The sequence below is a fragment of the Canis lupus genome, chromosome 15 (assembly GCF_011100685.1).
Source record: "Canis lupus familiaris isolate Mischka breed German Shepherd chromosome 15, alternate assembly UU_Cfam_GSD_1.0, whole genome shotgun sequence".
Classification (NCBI taxonomy): Eukaryota; Metazoa; Chordata; class Mammalia; order Carnivora; family Canidae; genus Canis; species Canis lupus.
The window spans coordinates 33,205,533-33,219,280 of record NC_049236.1 but is presented as its reverse complement, the minus strand read 5'-3'; the positions used below and the strand labels follow the sequence as shown (position 1 = coordinate 33,219,280).

Here is a 13,748-nt window from a genome sequence, read left to right as displayed (position 1 = left end):
CTCACACTCCATCCCTGAGTCTACGCTCAAGCCCAGCTTCAGAAGAGCTGCTGAGCAACAAAAGCTCCTAACAGAGCCAGTAAATAGACAAGGCCTAATTTTCTTGACCTTTTCCACCTCTGCTCCATCCTCAGAATAGTGTTTGGATTCTGGACTGTGAGGGGGAGGGAGAGGAGGATGAGAGGAGGCTCCTTTTTCACTTGGTCTTTCTCTGTCCTTAAAAATAAAAGAGAAGTGTTCATTGGGAAATTTTGCTTAGTAATTTTGTTCCTGGTCTTAAAAAAAAAAAAAAAAAAAAGTTACGTGCTGTGTGTGTGAGCGTGTGCGTGCATGTGTGTGTTTAGCAATTCCATTTGAAGAGGCTGGGTGATTTGCTCAGCAAGGAGACTCACTGGGATCATTCGGGCAGGTCACTCCACCTGGACAAGCTGGCCGATGAGGAGGGCTGTGGCCGGTGGTAGCAGCCGGGCATTTCCAAGTAGGTAAAAATCGGTTTCATAGACTCCCGTAGGAATCCGTAGGCTCTGTTCAGCTCTCAGACAAGGACCACCCAGTAATGCCTTTTGCCATGTGATAACAAGGCCTTTTCTTTCAACATAGAAAAAAGAACGTTCCCAACTCTTCTTCCCCGGTTGGGAACATTTAATCTTTATGGAGCTCAAATGAAACCCTGGCTTCCTGGCTGAGAACTGGATTCTGGAGACAGCAGTCACCCCAATCCTTGCCATACAAGCCTCCAACAGAGCAGCCTGAGGCAATGGACCCTTCTTTTTTTTTAAAGTCAGCGAATGAGAAGCAAATCAAAGCTGTGAACTTTGCCTGTGAGGCTGCCCATGTGTGCGAAGCTCAAGCGAATCACTTCTCTCTCCCCTTCCTAACAAAAGACCCACTAATCCTGATTCCCTTAGGCACACATATATACACACACACAAAACCAAAGTGTAAAACCAGCCTAGGGGCTGGAAATAAAATGAAGGGGAGCAGCTCGCACATGCATGCCCCCCAAAACCCTCGCTAGCACCTCACCCTGAAACCCAATCGCCCTGCCTCCACGGGGGCTGAGGAGGGATTTCGTTTTGCTAAACTAAAGGCGGTGAAGTATATTTTTAACACATCAACCCAATGCGGGCCAAGCATGTGCATCTTGAAGCCAGTCCAAGCTTCATGCACCTGCTTCATGCACTCTCGGGACCCCTGCCCTCGGCTGCCACCTGCCCAGGCCCGGATTCGGAAGAGCAGCCCAGAGGGGTGAGCACCCCCCCACCGCAGGTGAACCCCAGGAAGCACGGCCCTGCCCCCACCCCCCACTTTACCACCAAACACTTCCTTTCCCTTTGGAGGAGCCACTGCCCAAGCCAGCCTTGGTCATTTTATTTGCGTCTTCTGAAGTCTCTCCAACTGGAAGGGGGCAAGTGAGTGAGAGCACGCTGAAAGCGAACAAAGCGGATGGTGGAAGCAAAAGAACATTCGAGAAAGAAACCCCCATCCCCTGTTCGTAGTGCTCGCCCCAGCCCGCGTGCTCCCGGCCTCCCCTAACTGAGCGCTTCCCCCAGGCTGCCCAGTGTGATCACACTTAATTCCAAGCAGCAAAGTCCATTTCAACCCATCTTTTCACACTAACAGGGTGAATCTGAGTAATAGGCGCACTGAGGCTGGTTTTTGAGTCAACAGCCCGGACGTGATGAATGTGACTTGTTCAGAAGAGAACGTGTTTAATAATAGCTCAGAAGCAACCTTTTGCCAACCCTAGAATCACCTCAGGAATCCTGTCAAGTGCAGCTCTTTGAATATGCTGGTCTGGAAGGATGGTGGTCTCTCCATGTACCCCTCTCAGGTCTAGTGCTTTCTCTCTCTCTCTCTCTCTCTCTCTCTCTCTCTCTCTCTCTCCCCCCCCTCACTGGAAAGTTTCTCCTCAGCAGCATAAACCCCATCAGAATCCCTGGCTTTTTTTTTCAGTTCCCCAGGACCTTGACTTGAGAGCCTAACTTGATTTTCTTGGTCTTCCTAGCATCTGAATAACCCTTCTTGTGTTTCACTGGGCTTGCTTCCTCCTCCAGTTCTCTGAATCTGAATAATTTCCTGGGGATTGGTTTCTGGGTGTATCACAGGATGCGATCCCTGTGCCCAGTTGTAGCCTGACATCCCACAAGATGTCAGAGCTATCCCAGGTTTCATGTCAAGACCAAGCTAGAACAACTTCCAGAGGAACACAGGAGGCCGTCTTCTCTCAGGCCTCCTTAGGAGCTTCCTGGAGAACTTCTTACATCTTGTTGGCTAGATCTGTGTCCCATGGACATGCCTAAGGAGATGGAAGTGACCAGCATTGGCTTAGACTATTCAGGATCCACCTTCTTTGATCTGAAAACGACTTCTAGTGAAGCTCATGGCTGAGGGCAGGTAGGGAGATAACTGAATGAAAATTTGGTTAAGAAGGTCAAAGTGGGGAATAGAAGTTGAAAACCCAGTGTCTGTTACCCTGCTTGTCCTTTTCTCTCTTTGTGAACTCATGGGCTCTCAAGCTTTTAATTGTCTCTGTGTGGACTGGCAAGACTCCTCCTGATTCCTAGCTACACATTCCCATTCAATGCTATTACCTCTAATGGAACCATGTGGTTGAAATTTATCTTCCCCTTTCTCTTACCCACTATCCCCCAGTTCAGTCCTTCTTTTGATTTCCCTGATTCTGTTTAGGTAGGACCATTCTCTATATCATTAGGATTCTTCTTTATTACTTCAGTCCCCCCAGGCTATGTTAAATTAGTCTCCAAGTCCTATTGATTCTTCTTTTGGAGGCTTGTCCTCATCCCTTTATTTCCATGTACCTTAAACCAGCTCTTTACAAGTCCCTCTTCTTTCAGTGTCTTCCCACTTAAGCAGATTTCAAACAAATCTTCCAAAACAACGCTCCATCATATCATCCCTTTTCTAAGAAAGCCTTTATCCCTACTATCTAAGATTTAATAAAAACTCCTTAGGCTAATATTCAAAGTGAACTTCCTCAATCTGATTCCAACCCACCTTTGCAGATATTTCTCCTATTACTTCTACATATGAACCCTTAACTACTCACAAATTCCACAAACACATCTTGTACTTAGAGACGAAATTGGTTTGGCTTCACAGTTTGCCCCTTGCCAGCCACAAATATTTGGACAGGTTACCTTGTTTTTAGAAGGCTTGGATTAGTTATCTGTAAAATAATTTTATATGGGGCATAAATAAGAAAAAGAATATTCTTACGGTGTTTATTATTTAGGCATGTTTAATAAGAAGAATTAACTCTGTACTTCTCAAGTGTAGTAGTCAGTGTGTTATTATCTATGGCTGCATAACAAATGATCACAAAAACTTAATGGCTGAAATAATATTTATCTTACAGTTTTTGTAGGTTAAGGACCTGGAGATGCCTTAGCTGGTGATTGGGGCTCAAGGTTTCACTCAAGTTGATGACTGGGACTGAGGTCTCATCTAAAGGCCCAACTGGGAAGGGAGGATCCACTTCCAAGTTCACTCATGTGGTGTTGGCAGATCTAGATCCCTCATCACATGAGATTCTATACAGGGATGCCTCATAACGTTAACAGTGGTGTTCTCCAGGGTCATTGACCCAAGAGAGAGCATGAGAGACGACACCTAAGATCAAAGCCACAATTTTTTTTGTAACCCATTCATTAGAAGTGAACCAGTAAATCCAGGCCATACTAGAAGGCAAGAGATAATATATCGGCATGAATACCAGTAGACAGGAATTAGCAGGGGCTATCTTAGAGGGTGTCTACCACAGTCAAGGACTCTTGGTTGACAGGGAGTGAACTCAAATTAGTTTTAAAAATAAGACATGTATTTGAAGAACACTGAAGTATCTCATAGGATTGAAAGAGGAGATGTAGAAATAAAGGGTCCCAGGGACTGAGTATAGTACATATGTTATATCCTCTTGAACATTTTCTTCACATTAATTCTAGAACAACATAACCCCCTTGATTTTTCTCCTACTCACCTACATGGTTCTTCTAAGACTTCTTTGCTAATTTTCCTTTTTCCTGATTTTTAAATGTTGAAGGACCTCAGGGATTAGTCTTCGCCAAATTACTTTTTTTTTTTAAGATTTATTTATTTGAGAAAGAAAGAGAATATGTGATATAGGGGCAGAGGTTAGGGAGAGAGAAATTCAAGCAGACTCTGCACTGAGTGCACAGAACCCAAAGTGGGGCTTGATCCCACAACCCATGACCTGAGCTGAAACCAAGGGTCAGCATTCAATCAGCTGTGCCACTTAGGCACCCCCAAATTACCTGTATTCTCTATCAAAACCTAGTCCCTATAAAATGTCTTATAGCCTCATGTTTTAAATGACATTTATACATTAACTAATTCCTTTACTAGTTAAGATAATACTGGCCACTGTAACAAATTCTGAAATATGCTCTGATTAAGCATAATGACACTTATTTGTAGCTAACAGGAAGTCCAAACTGGATTTCTTGATCAGTTGACAACATTCTTCAAAGTGGCCTCCTTCCTTTTGTGGTTCTACTGTCTTCAACGTATAGCTTCCAAGGTTATCGCATTTGTTTGTAACAAGCTGAGAAAAGATGAAAAAGTATGAATGATCAGGCACAAGAGATTTCTGTGGATTTTGCCTTCTATGGCATCCATCATGCTCATTCATATGTACTGGCTAGAATTCAGTTGTATGATTAAATTAAATTGTAAGGGTGGTTGGAAATTTTAGTCCAGATGTGAACCCAGCAAGAAAAACACATACATTTGGGAATGAGTCTCTAATCACACTCATAAATTTTTACCTTTTATCTCTTGCCTCGCCTTTCTCTCTCCTTTCAACTCCTGGCTTACTTATGTACTCGCCCAGTTGTCATCTGCCCAGGTAACATCCCACAAGCAGCATGACCAGAAAGGACAAGCAATTTCTCTTTTGGAATTTCAACTCAAACATCCCAGGGGAAGAGTTTTACTGGCCCTGATTGGGTCATCTGACCACCTACTTGGATCTATCACCATGGCCAGAAAAAAATGGATGTTCTGATTGGCCTTGCCCACTCTGTGACATAGAGATTGAAACTCACCAAAGAATCAGAGATGGCCACTGGAAGAACTTTTCTAAGTTGGGCAGATGCCATGATATGTGCCTTTTTCATGAATTCTGATGCTGATGTAAAGCACAGAAGTTGAGGTGAGGCATTGGACTTTAACTCATCAAGATCATTGGGCTTGTGTGACATCAAATAGTGAATGCTGTGTCATAAATTCTTTTCATTCATTCATTCATTCATTTATTTATTCATTCATATCTTCATGCAGTGTTTATTAAGGCTCTGATACATAGAAGGCCCTGTCTGAGATGCAGAAATCCTTTTAATTGTGGGGAACATGGTAAGCCCTCAGAAACTACAACTGAATCACTGTCATATTCTTTCTTGTGACTCAGAAATTCCTTTTTTCTGGGCAAGAAATTGTCCAGCTTGACTTCACCTTAGCCTCATGACTCAGTCTAATCTGTGCCATCACCAGAATAATAATTTTATTATTCTTAGATTCCATTATTGGGAAAGAGAAAGATTCTTGTCAATATGAGAATTAAAATAAAACCATGTATTATTTACTGGCTCTTTATCAATGAAGATTGATGAGGATAATTTATTTCAAGCCTACTTCTTCTAAAAGAGTGATGAAGAAGCCACACTTATAATTGTTTGAAATACTATCTACTATATCTCCACATGGCCAACACCTCCAAAGGAGGTGTACTAGGAGGTGGTTGGGTTAGGACTCTGGATCTCAAATTGGTTACAGATTGATCCCCCTTCTCCATTTTCCTTTCAGCTCCAGGTGTTGAACTGATCAGATAAAGCATTCACATTCTTCTCTCCAATGATACTTTAAGGGTGTGGTTCTCAAAGTAAGGTTCCCTGGGCCAAAAATAGCAGCATTACCTGTAATGCTGTAAGAATTTGCATTACCTGTAAACCTATGGTAATGCAAATTCTTTGACCCTACCTCAGACTTACCTTCGACCCTAACTCAGAGACTCTGGGTGGGGTTAAGGCTCAGCAGATTGTGTTTTAACAAGTCTTCCCCACCCTACCTGCCACTGCTCCCCACATATACCCCAGGTGACAGGATGTTAGGTAAAGCTTTAAAACCACTGACTTTTCTGTTCCACAAAAGTGATTTTTCTGATGATGAATAAAATGGAAAATTTATCTTTTCTCGGCTCTACATTTCTGATATTTTCTTCAAGAATTACAGTGATAGTAATTCAACTGATATTCTATTTTTAATTATGACTCTCTTCCTATATGAAGAGTGAAGAAAAATGTGTGCACTTAGTGTGTGTGATTTACATTTCATTTGGCTTACTCAGTCCAGTTGTTTTGAGTAAGAGTTAAATAGGAGTAGTTTTGGTTTTTTCTTCCATTTCCTCATATAAGCACATACCTTTGGCTCCAGGAAATGCACAAAATGACATGATAGCCTTGCAAGGCAGAAGACACAACCAGATTGAGATATGGTGATATCAGCTATAGTACATGTATGCATGTGTATAGTACATTTGTGCACCATTTATATATAAATGTAACATCAAAGCCAAAAACAATGCCATCCTTTCTAAATAAAGAAGGATACCATTATAATCTTAGGTCCTCTGGTAATGACTTGAATTTTCAAAATTACATTTGACTATGTATAGATATTTATGTAGGGAGGATAAAAAAAAAAAAAAAGAATGAAAGAAAGAAAAGGGTATGACCCCAGATAACTGAAGCTGCTAAAATCTTGGCACTTAATGAGAATGACGTCATTCCTAGGAATGTTACTTTAGAGCTGATCAAGGATCTAGATGAAGTATTTGTTTTTCACTGCCATTTCAATGCTTTCTGTTTTCACAAAGCTAATGTTGTCACCAGCAGAGCCTCTAAGTGATAAGATTCTAGCACTTATTCTATTTATGGATATTTTATAACCAAGAATAGAAAGCTGGTGTGCTGACTTCTTGTAATTGAACTAAATTGTTTTTTAAAAAATAATCAGGTGCAAACCTTTAAATTCTCTACTCAAGTCATGGTTAATAAACCATAGCATTTCAATGATCACCTTTGAACAATTTCTTATTTCTAGCAGAGGCTGATCTGGTGGGTTGCTGAATTGCAGTGTAGATTGAATTCATGGCTTCATCAAATTTCCCAAGTAAAAGTAATCAATAAAAAATTATTGCAATATTTTACTTTTTTTGGCCTAAGTTTTCAAAATATGATGTGCATTTCATACTTCTATCACAGTTCAATTCAGAGAAACCACATTCAGATGCTCAGTAGCCACATGGCTAGTGACTGCCATATTGGAGAGCACAGGTCTGGGCCATAAAGCTGAGCAGACCATTTAGCATTCCATCAGTGAGTTGACTTGGTAATCGGTTTAAGGAGAGCTTAAAGGCTCCCCCACTTGGGTAAGTGAATGAACAGGTGACTCACACTCCCAGGGTTCCTACTCTTCCTTTTCCAACAACTCTACCTTAACCCACTCCCCAGGATTCATCAGATACTCTCTATGACAAGTTGGTTGGTGGAGAAGAAGAAAATCCCGAGTCTATTTCCAAATGACTGTGCACACTCTGGGCTGCTGGCAGCTGGGAGTGGACTGCTATAGCCACAGGGGTTGCCCTGAAGGAAAATGCAAAAGGGAAGCTCATTGGACTGAATTGCAAGTGACACATTTGATTTCCTGCCTTCCCTGAAAGGAAACATGCCACCTGAGGACTGATAACTGGTGAAATTCAATGTAACAGTGTGTGTTCCCTGCTCTATGAGCAAGAGATGACCTCAGGCTGGAGTTAACCAGTCTGCACAAGAGTTAAAAAGAAGTGCTGCATTGCTCAGGTAGGTGTTCCCCGCCTGAAGTCTGTGATTTAGGTCTTGTAAAATCTAGTACCTTTGCAGTTTTGTTGAGTTGGAAGTCAATGATTTCTCCCCTCTCCCCAGTCTTTTTTTTTCCCCCTCTCCCCAGTCTAAAGCAGTTTAGATAGTAGCCTCCTTAGCAGGAGATGGTCACACTGCACAGGTGGTGGGCTACTCCCAAGATGGGATGTAGATTGTGATCTTCCTACCTGAGACCTTGTTCAAAATACCTGCCCATCTTTGGAAGATTTTGAAATGACAGGACACAGAATCTTGTAGGTGAAAGCAAGTCTTCCAACTTAAAAACTATTTTTAGATAAAATATTTGACTGTGGTTACCTGCACAGAAACTTATTGACAGCAAATAGATGGAAAATCTCTTTAAGTTTTTGAGAGAAATACACAGCCAAAGAAACCCCAAGCCTATCTGAAAAGTAGCTTGTGCTATAAAAATCCCTAAATAAACTTCCAGGCCCCTAACCTGTACCACCTAGAAGTGGGCCGCTGAAGCTAGCCAACCCCAAGTGTTGTGGACTGAATGTTTGTTCCTTCAAAATTCACATGTTGAAGCCCTAACATCCAATGTGATTGGTGATGGGGCCTTTGGGTGGAGATTAGATTTTGTTGAGGTCCTTAGGGTAGAGCCCTCATGGTGGATCAGTGTTCTTATAAGAAAAGGAAAAGACCAGAGCTCCCTTTCTCTCCCTATCCTCTTACCCGTCTCTACCCCCACCCCTACTATATAAGAACACAGCTAAAATGAGGCTATCTCTAAGCTAGAAAGGGCCCTTACCAGAAACTGGCCATCTTGGACTTACCAGCCCCCAGAAATGTGAGAAGTAAATGCCTGTTTTGTTTTGTTTTGTTTTTTAAGATTATTATTTATTTATTCATGAGAGACACACAGAGAGAGGCAGAGACATAGGTAGAAGGAGAGGCAGGCTCCCCCTGGGGAGCCTGATGTGGGATTCAATCCTGGGGCCCTGAGATCACGCCCTGAGCCAAAGGCAGGAGCCACCCAGGTGTCCCAAGAAGTAAATGCCTGTTGTTCAAACCACCCAGTCCATGGTATTTTGTTATTGTACCCCAAGCTAAGACACCAAGGAAAGAAATATTCCACAATGTCTACCTTGGCTGTGGCCACAAAAGATGATACACAAAGAAGAATTTCCTGGGGTGACCAGTGTCAAGGCCACAAGGGACAAAAGACAAGGGAAACCCTCCCAGGGATTAGAACCAGGGGCTGTCAGTGCGGTCAGCAATTAACCTTGCTCACCATTGCCATGGTCTTGTCATGGCTATGCTGTTTCTGCACTGCAGCATTTGATCATTGCTAGGGAACTGTGACTGCTATGTGTTTCCTTTTCCTTTCTCCCAAAACAGTTTTATTATTATTGTTGTTGTTGTTGTTGTTGTTATTCAGTTAGCCTATTCCGTTTATGACCATTTTATATTTGGTTTCATGGGAATAATAACTTGTCTTCTCATCTTATAGCAGCCAAGTCTGACCCTAATAGAGAGGAAAGCACACAGATTCTAGGCTTTGAGCTGCATATGGTAAATGGATGCAGTATGTTCCATGCATGGGGATGAGTACATTAATGTGTTTGAGTAGCTTAGAGGATGGAGTTCACTACTGGCTTTCCAACAGCCCCCTCTCATACCTCACCCCCCCCCCCCCCACCTTACTCCTTAGTAACCCTGGGCCACAGCCAAACTTTATGATATAGAATAGAAATAAACCCTGTAGAAATTACTGCATTTGCAATAGGTATTCACCTACTATTGAGATCATTACTTATCTTTTTTTTTTTTTTTTCATTGAAGTGATGGCTGTGAGATTGTTCAAGGGAAAATGAATGGTTGCAGTTGAATGAGCTCTTAGTTAATCAGTGGTCACCAAATTTAATGAAAAATCCAGTGAGGCTTCTAAATGACCAGTAGCATCTGAACAATTGTCACACCTCTAAATGCTCTTAAACTCCTGTCAACAGACATGCTACATGATGAATATTCTTCAATTGTGAGACCTTTGGCCCCACTGTAACTCCGAGATAAAATCTGGGTATAAACTGGGGTTATTCCAGTTAGCAGGATTTCAGAATGAATCTGTTTTTGTCTTGAGATTAGGATTCAATAAAGATTTATTTTCATTTCTGTCATGGGCCCTCAAATCATGCATATTTATATGTTCAGGGAACTCTGTGAATATTCTTATCCCCGTAATGTTCATGTAATATTGGCATACATTAATAGCAAATTGATGTCTTTGTCACCCTTTAAACTCATTTCAAAAACAAAGGAATATTGAGGCATAGCAGATGATTTTAAAGATGGTACTCTATCCCTCTTACTGTAAGAATTTGCTAATAATCTAAGCTAAGTAGGCATTTGTCATAAAAATGGGGTATGAAAATATCTACATAGATGGTCTGCTTTGAATGTTCTTAATTTTAAACATGAGATTTGAAGCATACTGAATAAAAAGCCCCCAGCTTCATCACAAAAGTAGAATTTCTCTTTTGTTTTTTTTACATAGCCACCCACTTAAGAAGGATGTTTTTCCAAGAAGTTCCTGCAGTGGGTATAGGGCTCAATCTTACACACATGGTTTCCCACATATGATCCTGAATAGGCTGCTGAATGATAAGATAAGATGGACAAAAGCAACACCAGAAGGTTGCTTTTCTTTCTTTCTCTCTCTCTTTTTTTTAAAGGAATAATAGGCTCATTGTACAGGCTTCCAAATGACAAAATAGCTTACTAAAAATGCAGGTTCGAAGCTAGTTGATGTTTCACTGCAGTTTAAAAGCTCTTTCCAAGCTCAGATTAACACATTGATAATTGAAAACTATCTGGACACGTTATATGCTCTAGATATTAATCTGAGGCATTCATGAGTACCTATACCTTCAGACCTTCACACTAGGTAAGTGGCCCTAAATCCTTTCTGGAAGAAGGCAGGGCGTGAATAAATCTACTGGTTAAAACAAATTAAATGAATACACTGTCCACATTTGTTGAGACAGCTTTCAATCTCGAGAGGATCTGTTCCTCTTATCTAATCAGCCTCATTAAAGATGCAACTGCCCAAACCAGTTTTATAAAAGCGATATACCCTGAAATAATCCAAATTAAGTGATTTCTTAGGGCAGCGTCAAAGAACTTCCTGATAATCTTACAACGAAAGAAGCCAAAAGCAGTAACTTCATTTTGTTGTTTTCTCCTATGTGTAAAAACGATGGAATTTGTTTTTTCTGGAGAGATGTTTACCATAAGATGCTTTGCTTACATTTATTTTCATGTGAACATAAACATCTCCCAACTGCAGGATTTCAAACAAATATCCAACAAAGGAAGGCGTTGCTGTTGAAGGGAATGTTTGTCATCACAGAAACTACCAAAACCATTGGCCATTGTGAATGGCAATGGGTTTTCTAGGACGGACACCATTTTGGTGACTACTGAGGGTAGAGTTTGAAGACTTTCAATACCTGGCTAAACCGGAGGTCTACGATATTCCTGAACACTTAATTGAATATGGCATTTTCCTAGGTGGTTTGTTTAAAGTGTCTCCAGGGCCTGTAACCATTGGGTGCAGATCTGATATGTTTATGAGCACTGATGTGGTTTTTAAGAAGATGTAACCAGACCTTGGCTTGTCTTTTTTTTTCCTACTCTGCTTCATTTTAAATCTTCCTTATGCTGGTGTTTTTAGTTCATTCCCTTGCTTTGAAATGTATATGAACCATCATCTTAGTATATGATTTTAAGGGCACCTGGTTGGCTCAATCAGTTAAGCTTACAACTCTTGATTTAGGCTCAGGTCATGATCTCAGGGTCATGAGATCCAAGCTCTGGGCCAGCTCTGCACTCAGCAGGGAACCTGCTTGAGATTCTCTCTCCTCAAATAAATAAATCCTTTAAAAAAAAAAAAGAAAGAAAGAATATGATTTTAAATTTCAAAGAGGCACTTGGATTTGAAAACAGCCTTTTTTTTTTTTTTTAAAATTCCCCCCACATTTGATCTGAGTGGTGATTGTATTAAATCTGGCTCTTATGGAAACATTATCATTACACACTTCTCATAGTCCCTCAGGACAGGCTTTAGAAACACAACACAGGCCTTTCTGATTAGGGTTATAACTCCCACTTGTTTGCAATGGTTTTGTGTTTGATTTGTACCAACTCACAGCTAATGATCCTGTTTTAGAGTTATTTAAAGAAGTCCTAACTAAAATTGTAAAGGAACTAGATGAAAAACATTAAGAGCAAACATTAACATAATAAATACATGTGTGTCCCCATTCCAGGAGGTGAACAATCCTTCAAACCCTCCTTATTTTTCTACCCTTTTCTTTGATTTGACTTCCTAAGTCCCTCTTCCCTCTCTCCTTACCCTGGGGAGCCTGGCCATTCCTCAGGGTGCTAAAATCTTGTATCTGCTTTTTTTCATTCTTTCTTCCATGATCCTCCAGGCCCTCAGTTCTGTTCTGTCCTCCCACTAATTCTTCTTGACTTTTCCATTGCCTAACCCCTCTGGGCTGCTCCTCCATCCTTTTCTTTATTTTCTTTGGCCTGAATTTTGGAGACTTTTTTTTTTTTTTTTTTGCCTTCTTGTTCATTCTGCTGCTAGTCAGAAACTACCACTTCGCCTTGGAGTTTCCCACCTCCACTGAAATCTGTTCAAATCTGGACAAATCTTTAGGACTCTCAGAGCAGGAATTTCCTGACCTAACAAAGCAAACACCAGAGCACAGCATCCAGTGTTTCAGAAGCAATTGTTAAACATGGCCCTCCCTACTACAAGCTATGAAAAATAGACGCATACAGAAGGCAGATGCAAGATCAAAATATTAGCTATTGATATATCTTGATATTTATTGATAAAGCTGGACTAGAGACCCCGGCTTGAACTGTGGTCAGAAACAAACTTCCATCTTTAGTTGTTCCTTCTGGTCACTGGCAGAGCAGTCAGGCAACCAAATGTTGAGAACCTTCCATAAGTGTCTCACAGCATAGAGCAAGGACAGATGTGGGTTTGCTGAGAACTCTTGTTTTTCAACCTTGGCAATGCTCCTTGAATACCATTTCTTCTGTGAATATTATGGTGAATCCAAGTACACAGTTAATGCTGATGCCAGTCCCTAATTTATCCATTAGATCAAATCGTGTGTAAGAACTAATTTGAATCTACTCATTTATCTAATACATCAATACAGTTTTATAAAATTCTGACTGAACCCCTGGTAACTTTCTGAGCACCAGGGACATAAACATGAATTGGACATGGATGACTTTGGCCAATATGGTACAGGTGCAGGAAAATTAATTATATGTAATTATATGCAAAAAAATATTACGTAGGAGTCCTGTATGAAAAGTCCTGTATGAGAGGCATCCTTGTTTGCTGCTTTTATAAATCTGTCTAGGCAAAATAGATAGGTTTTGTTGTAAACCGAAAGTTTATAGAATCTGAAGGTCCATTTTAGAGACTATAAAATTATGAATTTAAACTCAGTTTCAAAAGTGGGTATCTAACATGAAAATAGAACCCCCCTCCACAAATTATAAAGTCTTAGAGATGCAGGTCCCTTACTTTTGAGATCCATCGAGACATTTTCTCAGAAATGCTTCATATTTGCTAACTGGTTTCTTGTTCCATCAAGTCTATAGTTCCCGGTAGACTCCCAGAACTCACAAGGAGTGTGCAAGTGGACCTGACACTTGTGTCTGTCAGTGCCTTTAGAGTATAACCGTTCTGCAGCAAATCTCCAGAGTTGGAGTGTTGACTGAACCATGCCTTCAAATAAGAGAGTTTGCAAAAAGGAG

The 13,748-nt window shown here is 40.9% G+C and overlaps 1 long non-coding RNA gene across 1 annotated transcript in view; it reads left to right on the top strand.

The window, feature by feature from the left end:
• LOC119869334 overlaps positions 1 to 6,166 on the top strand; it is an 82,866-nt gene extending 76,700 nt beyond the window's left edge. Inside the window, exon 10 of the long non-coding RNA XR_005370494.1 lies at positions 4,874 to 6,166. This is a non-coding gene — a long non-coding RNA (uncharacterized LOC119869334). The remainder of the gene's footprint in view (positions 1 to 4,873) is intronic.
• Positions 6,167 to 13,748: the final 7,582 nt, after the last annotated feature.